The sequence below is a fragment of the Macrobrachium rosenbergii genome, chromosome 12 (assembly GCF_040412425.1).
Source record: "Macrobrachium rosenbergii isolate ZJJX-2024 chromosome 12, ASM4041242v1, whole genome shotgun sequence".
NCBI lineage: Eukaryota > Metazoa > Arthropoda > Malacostraca > Decapoda > Palaemonidae > Macrobrachium > Macrobrachium rosenbergii.
This window is the reverse complement of record NC_089752.1, coordinates 23976459-23985500: the sequence shown is the minus strand read 5'-3', so window position 1 is coordinate 23985500 and position 9042 is coordinate 23976459. Positions and strand designations below refer to the sequence as shown.

Below are 9042 nucleotides of genomic sequence, written 5' to 3'. Positions count from 1 at the left end.
GGCTAGAAGAATTTTAGGGGTAGAATTCAGAGTAGAGGTCACGAAGGGAGTAGTTTGCAGTGGGTGAAATTGCAGAGTGTGATGAAGTCAAGCACCAAGAGCAGAAGCGGAGGTGGGAGATAGGGGTGGGTGTGAGAAATCCAACTGTGAAAATGGGTCAAACCTAATCTTTCTAGAATGCGATGTCCTGACTGAACCAGTCCTTATCTTCCTACCTGGCATAGGGAGCCGTGCCCTGACTTGGCCAGGGGGCTTCATTCTCCCTGGACCCCCCTCCCCCCCAAGTAGGCTAACAGTGAATATTGAAATGGATTGGCAGGGTTTCCATACGTGATCTTCACAAGACAGAGCACGGCTACGTCTGTTTCGAACGGTTCATATCCCGTCCGGCAAGTGCAATAACTTGTTAACGTATGGGTACCCAACCCCCCCGGGCCAGTACTAAACATGGCGAAGGGACATTCCATTTGGCTGACAACAAACATGCAAAGCCAGTATCAGAACCCTTCAAAGTGTAGAAAAAACCAGTTGAAAAGGTAAAAACAGGCGAGGAGCTAATATATAGAATTACCAGAAAAAGATTTTTTTCAAGGAAAAAACTGTTGATCAGCAAATTGATGGAAATTAACCAGGTAAGTTACTTTTCTGGTGGCTTTGAATATGCAGAGTAACTCTTATTCTATGGAACTTATTGCAAGGAGGCAAAATTACCAACGCCTATCCTTGTCTCCCTACTCTCTATACTACCCAACTACCTAAGCACATATTGGCACATAGGCCTAGCCTTGGCTGTGTACCAGTATGTAGAGGTAGAGCCTACCTTATACCACTTACATGATGTGTCCCTATTAGGTTATAAGGTTCAACTAGCGTAGACTTCCCAGCCAAGCTGTCAAAATAGTTCTTTTTTAAAATTAGGACTGAAAAAGGTCAAGTTAGGTTGGTCTGTAGGAAGATAGTAAAGGATATGCATGAAAAAAGTAGCTGATGAATAAAGGAATAAGTGCTATGCATGTTACTGTTAGTAGTACTGTACTGCATAATGCTACAGGGGCTTTTGAAGAAAACTCATCCGACTCCCTTGCCATGCAAATTGTAACTTGATGAACCTTATGTGAAAATTGCTCTTTTATTAAATAATCAGTAACCAGCACCAGGGAATGAAGTGTTAGATGATAACCTTGTAGTTTGTAGGTTTTACAAGTGTAGCATCCAAAGCAATGCAACTTATGCTTGAGATAGAATGCTACATACAGTGCGTCCTCAGCTTACAGTGGGGATCCGTTGATTTCCTCTGTAAGTCGATTTTTCTCTTATTGGTGCTTACGGCACCGTAACTTGAGTTAGGATGCCAGAACTTGATGTTGCATCAAGTTACAGCGATGTAAGTGCCGTTAACTTGATGACTATTTTTGCTGTTAGGGCCGTCAGCTTGATACAGCATCAAGTTACGGCACTGTAAAACGCCGTTAACGGCACTGAAAAAGCACCATAAGATTGAATCACCGTAAGTTGAGGACGCACAATACTTTATACAGGTACTTAGATTTTACTGTACCTGGTCATTTGATATCTAATCTGCTTGATTAAGGGGATTTTTTTTTTTCAAGTTTCTCATATCAGTCCAAAGTAGGCAAAGTGCCACTTGTATGACTTAGAAACAAATGGGCTTGGTGGGAAATGACAAAGCATTATGAGAAGAAAACTGAAATACCATGGCCGCGCATTAACTGAAATTTACCGCTTCCAGCCAATGTTGCAATAGCTGTTCTTTTCATCCACCCTAAATAGCCTCACAGACAATGTTATTTCTTGCTAATTCAAATATTAGCCTACTCATGTAATTGTTCCAACACGATATACAAACCATCGATCCTTTGCATTAGGAGTTACTTATGGCAAAGCTGGACACGGTCATTAAACTCTTGAACAAGGTGGTTAGGTGGTAACTACCGTCAGGTGGGTGGGGAATACCCGCCTGCCCGGATGTAAACATTCCAGTTTGCTTTCGGCCGTCATGCATTGCAGACGTGTTTTCGGATCTCCTTGCCTGACTGTCGTTAAGCTCTTTATTATCCTGGTAGGATCTTTCTGTATTTTTGTGTATATATTACATGTGTTTGATATTTATTAGTACAAAACCACGATTTGTGATAGCCTTGTATAAGCTGTCGTTACCCTGCGTTTGTATCTTGAGTCTGACGGCCAAGGGCGTATTTAGAGGGGCGTAACCAAGGGGTAATGCTTCTCTTCCAGTAGCCCTTTATTTAGATACTGAAGGCGTTCCCATGTACATTCGGAGATATTAGATTGGAACGTAATATCTTCGCTCCCTTACATTGATCGGGACGTAAGAGTTCACTCCCCTTCTTGGGCTCCTGCCCTCCGTGTACAAGGGCATGACTACTTCCTTTCTACTTGTGCCAAGTGTTGTTTTCGTCACCTGCGCTATAGAGAGTTGCGGGGAGGGTGGGGGGTGTTGGGAAGTTGCGGGTGTCATCGATAAGTTTCGCTTCCATGGCGCCCTTGGTGGCCTCCCCTCCTTCCTTCTCTTTCCCTGTGGGTTCTTCCTTATCTCTCCTTCAGTAGAGATCTCTCTCCTTCGCCCTCTTCACTCGCTCATTGGGCGAAGACCGCGAGGGGGGGTGACGCGGGTGGTCGGGCGACCTCTTCTAAGGGGCCTCCTCTCGCTGCATAGGGCAGTTCCCCTCAGAGCGAGAGGAGACTCCCTCTTCTAATCATCTTTGCTTTTTCTTTCAGGTTGACAGTGAGCATTGCAGGCACAGCAGCAGTTGGCTGGATATCTCAGTTGGGATATCTTTGCATGAAGAAGTCCCAACGTTCATTCAGTGTTGCTACGAGATCGACCAGAGTAACTGGTTGGAATGGCATAGTTCCACGTCGGGATCGTTCCGACTCTGTTCCCGCTGATGTGGATCAATCGCTGTCATTGCTGGCTTTCATGTATACTGTGGCACTGCCTCTGGCATATCTATGGTCTGTTTCCTGTGTTATGTTCCTGTTGACTTGACGACAGTCTCTGGGCGGCTCTTCATGGTCTCCTGCCGTAGCCGTCCTGATCATTCCTGTCGCTGCTGGTAATTTCACCGCCCCATGTGACACCTCGGTCACTGCTGTAGCTCCTGCCTTCCGAGCCGCTCAGCCTGCGAACGCTGGTCCTGATTGTGCCTGCTGCTTCCCTGGTGGTTGTGTCCTTCGCCACTCCGCTGTAATCCTGGCGTAGCTGCTCGGGAGGTTGCCATTGCAATACACTCCTGAACACCTGAATTCGCCTTAATCCTAATTAGCCCGAACAATTCAATTACCCATCTCACTAGTGGAATTTAAGAGCCAGCATTACTAAACGCTGCAGGTAAAATCTTGTCACTTGAGCTGCCATAACAAACGGTTGCAACGCTGAAAAGGTGTGCGCGATACGCCCCATTTTCGTCAATTGCTTTTTGTTCGCTGCTGGAAGGTTGTTTCCTCTGCAGTGAGGTTTTAACTTACGTTCACTCTTCTTTTGTATTTTGACTTCTGGTGAAGACCTGGATTGTATTTAATTGTTTTTCTCCTGGATTTTCTGGATATGGAACGCCTTTGGATTTGGGCTTTGCTGGCTCCTGGTCTCGATTGTTCATCATGGACTTTTTCACCATCTACTACCACGCCATCGTGGCTTGGCAATGTCGACTCTCGACTGCCCCTACGACGTATGGACTCACGCCATCGCTTTTCCTGCAAGAGACGGATGAGTACCTTGGAGAGACATGATAGAGACGGTCATGACACTTACCTGACAGATATATATATAGCTGTATTTCTCTCGAAAACCGACAGAATTCAAAACTCGGCAGACACAGTGTGGCCAGGTGGTTAATGCCCATTCCCGCCCGCTGGAGGCGGAATCGGGAACCATTCCCATTTTCTATTCAGATTTTTCTCTGTCGCCGGTACTGTTAACATACCTGTTACAATACCTCCGCCTTGGATTTCAAGGATTAACTTGCTTATTCACTTAAGTATTCTGATTGACTTTTGGTTTGATTCTGGCTCATGGATTGCACACGCTTCTTTGGATTGTTTTGATTTTGATTTTGGCTTTTCCTTAACTATGTCTGGTTCTAGTTCTGCTAGTTTCAGGGTGTGTGTTGTGAGTGAGTGTAAGGTGAGGCTACCGAAAGCTTGGTGACCCTCACTCAGTTTGCATGAGATGTAGGGGGCATGTCTGTTTGTTGGATGATCGCTGCAGGAGTGTGAAGTCTTTATCTGATTCAGATTGGAAGTCTTATGATTCTTATGTTCACTAAGTTGGAGCGTGACAGCCATTAGGAGGTCTTCCTCCAGGAGTGTGTGCAAGAGTGGTGGGAGTCTCCTAATAATAATTTGTCACTGTTAACCCTGATGCTGCACCTTTCCCCTCAGTGTTGCCTTCAGAACCTGATTGTGTCTGTGGAGGGTAATGCCCGGCGCGGGATCATGAACTCCATTGCCGAGAGTCTAAAGTGACATCTCTTCAAAGTGTTGTGAAGTGTAGTGCCCTAAGTGTTGTGGGGGCGTCAGATCGCCCTATAATGCTTCAGGCCTGACCTCTGTCGAACTCCCAGGACTCAGGGAAAGGCATGTCGAAAGCCGCAAGAAGGTTACGGGACCCCCACCGATCTGGCGTCCCTTAGGCGCAGTTCCTGTTGGCGTTTCCCAGGCTGCCAGAGATCGTGCTCGTGCGCGCATTCTCGCGCGCGACTTGTCACGTCCTCCGAGGCGCCCTCTCCCCCAAAGGGTGGCGTTCTCGGTTGGACTTTCGCCCTTTCAAGAGGAGTTGTTGCAGAGAGGCAGCTTCTTCCAGTCTCTTTTCGAACCCTAGTTTCTTCTTGAGCCTTTCCATTTGCAGAAGAAGGACCAGGATTCTTCTGATGAGGGCGTTTTTTGCATCCCAGTCACCTCTTGAAGAGAACTTTCTCTTCTGGTAGGAAGAAGGGGCGTCCCTTCCCCCCTCGTCTTCCATCAGGATTGCCCCCTCCTCCCAGACAGGCTTCCTACCTGCTAAGAAGATTTTGTCCAAGAGATGCGCCGCGTTAGCCCTGCCCTGTTTCTCTATTGGAAGGATTTGCCCTGCCGCCGTTAAAGTCTCCCTCTCCTTCTGGTTCTCTCTCCAAGAGATCACAGATCGTTCTCGGTTTCCTGCCTCCGTCTTGACTCTGCCTGATCAGGGCGCTTCCTGTGTTTCTTTTGGGGTCGCGCCTGTTACGCCTTCTTGCTCGTCTCCGGACTGCTTCGCTCGTTTTGACGACAGGGCGCTCCCAGGCGCGCTTCTTATTCGTGATCCCGCCGGGGCGCTCGTCAGGACGCTCGCTCGGCTTCTCCATCCAGGGCGCTCGGCAGCCTTAGCGACCGCGGCTTCTCCATTCGGGCAGGGCGCCAGACGACTCTCATCCTCTCGTCAGGGCGCTCTTCAGGACTCGCCAGGGCGCTCGACTTCTTACCCTTCGGACGTTGCTCCGAGCATTCTTGTTTCATCTGACGAAAGAAGAGGTCTCTCTTCCGAATTGGACCTCAAGGTCTTCGTTCCCCTAAATCTTGGAAGACTCTCCTGTGGCTGTATGAGAGCTGATTTGTCTCATGATTCGAGTCTGCAGCAACAAGAGCCCCTCTTTGTCTTTCTTCGACTACCCGGTTTTAACCAACATGCTAAGGCTTGTCCTGACAATTTCAGCCTTCTGCTCCTCTTTCCCTCCTTCTCAGTTAGCTTCCTTGAGTGTGAAATCGGTTTCCTTGAAGATGAAGACTTCATTGGCCACCAAAGGGCTTTCAAGAAAGTCAAACATGTGGATGGAGGAACGGGAAGTCTCATGGCAAAGTCTTCCTTTGCTCTCCTCCGTCTAGATTGTCAGGGAAGGCTGGAATGTGGTATGAGACGGGAGAAGAAATCTGGATCTAGAGTTCCTTCTTCTTCTCAAGGTGATTTGCGAGTCTTGTCGGCGCCTCCCGAGGTCTCTTCTGCCAACTGACCTTGACTCTTTCTGAGACTGACCATCATCTCAAAGGCCTCTTCCGGACTTTGGAGGTTTTAACTTTTTGACTGGTGCTTGGGAGCCTTGGACTTAGGACTCAAGTCGGACTCTATTTCTCTGGGGAGCTGTCCAGTGTCCTGTCGTGCATGGACAAGGCCGTCAGGATGGATCTGAAGAACTGGCTTCTCACTTTGGCAATCACTCCTAAAGAAGAGGGCCTTTGTTGCCCAATTTGACTTCACTGTCAGTTTCTCTGTTCAGAGGGCTGAGTTACTGTTGCCCTCCCTGTCCACCATCTCTTCCCCAGTCCTTGTCAAGATCTCGCCTCCAGCCTTAAGGAGAAGGCTACGCAGGACCCTTGGCTCATTCTTCTAGACGCCTCCAGTGTCCCTTCCCGTCTTCAGTTTTGTCCACCAGGAAGAAGAAGCCCTTTCAGAGGAACATCTTCCTCCCTAGACCCTTTCCGCGAGGAAGAGCTTCACCAGAGGTGGTACCTTCCCTCCCAAAGGGGGAAAAGTGACTTTCCTCACCTCCAGACACCAGTAGGAGCCAGGCTTCTTTTCCTGTTTTCGGAAGCCCTGGAGTAAACAAAAGGGGCTGACTCTGGTTCTCAGTGTCTTCAAGAAAGGTTACAAGATCCGTTTCTCATTTCTCCCCTGTGCCTCTACTCCAGGGATCTGTCGCCTTCTTACCGTCGAGAAGCAACAGATTCTTTTTGACCTCCTGGAAGACAGTTGTTGAAAAAAGAGCCGTGGAACAAGTTCTGAAGTTGGATTCTCAGGTTTCTACAACAGGCTTTTTCTTAGTCCCAAAACAGTCAGGGAGGTGGAGACCAGTCTAGAGCGTCAACAGATTTGAATCAACTTTATTGTCAAGGACAGTTCAAGATGGAAACGCCTCAGTCGTGGTTTAGGGGCGTTAGACCAGGGATTGGATGGTCTCTCGGATCTTCCAGGGCGCGTATTTTTCCATGTTCCCATTCATCCTCAATCAAGGAAGTATTTGAGATTTGTGCTGGGGGACGGTCTACCAGTTCAGAGCTCTCTGTTCCGGACTGACCGCTCCCATGATCTTCACGGTGATCATGAAAACGTTGCGAGGTGGCTTCACCTTGCGGGTGTAAGGATCTCGCTCTACCTCAGACGACTGGCTCATCCGAGCCTCTTCTCGAGAAAGGTGTCTGGAGGACCTGGCTTTCACACTGAATTTGACAAAGTCCCTGGGACTTCTTGTGAACCAAGAAAAGTCCCATCTGATCCCCTCTCAGTCCATTGTTTTATCTGGGGATTCAGATGGATTCAGTGGCTTTTCGAGCCTTTCCATCCCGAACGTCAGCAGCACTGCTTAAGCAAAGTTTCGTCCTTTCTGGGGAAAGAAACATGCTCGGTGAGGAATGGATGAGTTTGCTGGGACCATTTCATCGCTGGAGAAGTTTTGTTTCCCTGGGAGGCTCCATCTCAGACCTCCAGTTTTTCTTGGCGGACAACTGGAGGAACAAGGAAGGATCTGGAAGAGATTCTCAGGATATCTCCTCTGTCAAGGACCATCTAAGTTGGTGGTTCGACCCCGCAAAACTTGCAGAAGGGTTTCTCTTCGCCTTCAGAGCCCCGACCTGTGTGTTGTTTTCCGGCTTGCGTCCCGTCGGGATGAGGAGCAACACTAGGGGGGGAGGAAGTGTCAGGCACCTGGAAGGGGAACAGGTGTCCTGGCACATAAATCTAAAATTGGGTGCTTTATTTTCTGGCTCTTCAGTTCTTCAAGCCCAAGTTGCAGGCAGAATTGATTCCAGTCAACTCCGGACAATACCACAGCTCTAGCGTACCTCAGAAACAGGGAGGTACTCATCTGGTCCCTGTTCATCCTTGCCGAGGAGATCCTGCTCTGGACTCATTCTCTCAGGGTCACTATTCTCAATGCAGGTTCATTGGCGGGAGGAGAATATCCAGCAGACCTTCTCAGTCGGCAAAATCAGCTGCTACCGACAGAGTGGACTCTTCAAGGAGGTATGTCAGGATCTTGTGAGAATTTGAGGGCGCCCCTTGGTGGACCTTTCGCAGCCACTTCCAGGACGACAAGACTGCCTTTACTGCTCTCCTGTCCTCGACCCAGGAGCGTTAGCCATAGACGCCCTCCTCTGGGACTGGAAAGGACTCGACCTGTACGCCTTTCCCCCTTCAAAGATCCTGGGAGAAGTCATCAGGAAGTTTGCAGCCTCAGAAGGAGCAAGGATGACTTCCTAGCTCCTTTTTGGCCAGCAGCGGTTTGGTTTCCCAGAGACCCTTTTGTCCTTCTAGTGGACTTTCAAGAACGCTTCCATTGAGGGTGGACCTTCTCAAAACAACCGTGATTTCAAGAGGTACCACCAAAAACCTTCCGCTCTGAGTCTGACTGCATACAGACTATCAAAGTTGGCCAGAGCAAGAGCTTTTCTAGATCTGTGGCTAAAAGGCCATCGCCAATGCCAGAGACCTCTTCCAATGCAGTGTCTACCAGTACAAGTGGTCTGTTTTTAGAAGATGGTGCAGGAGTAAAGGAGTTTCCTCCACCACGACCTCTGTACCACAAATAGCTGACTTCTTTTTTATCTTAGGAATAAGAATAAACTGGCAGTCTCGACTATCAAGGCTATAGAAGTATGTTATCGCTTGGTTTTTAGGCACAGAGGCCTGAACTTGTGGACAACAAAGGACCTTCTTGATCTTTAAGGTCTTTTAAGACTAAGGTAACTTCTCAAAGTTGACACCTTCTTGGAATTTAGATGTTGTCCTGAAATTCCTTATGTCTGAAATTTTTGAACCTCTGTCATTCTGCTTCCTTCAAAAACGTAACCAGGAAAGCTGTCTTTCCTAACTGCTCTGGCGACAGCTAAGAGGATTAGTGAATGCAGGCTATTAGCAAACATATTGGCTTTAGGGCCCTAATGCTGTATGCTCCCTAAATCCTTTTTTTCTTAGCTAAGAATGAGAACCGTCTTCCCCTTGGCCCAAATCTTTTTGAAATCAAAAGGTTTGACGGAATCACTGGACAAGTC

The 9042-nt window shown here is 48.1% G+C and overlaps 1 protein-coding gene across 5 annotated transcripts in view; it reads left to right on the top strand.

Annotated features, from left to right (window-relative positions):
• Nucleotides 1-9042, top strand: part of LOC136844443 (uncharacterized) — a 51416-nt gene that overhangs the window by 650 nt on the left and 41724 nt on the right. The window contains exon 1 of one of the 5 annotated variants that reach the window (XM_067113688.1): nucleotides 1-632. This exon is cut by the window's left edge and continues 554 nt beyond it. The exons of 3 other annotated variants lie outside the window; for them this stretch is intronic. The gene's annotated coding sequence lies outside the window, so the exon portion shown is untranslated. The remainder of the gene's footprint in view (nucleotides 633-9042) is intronic. One more of the 5 variants, XM_067113690.1, reaches the window with a different exon arrangement.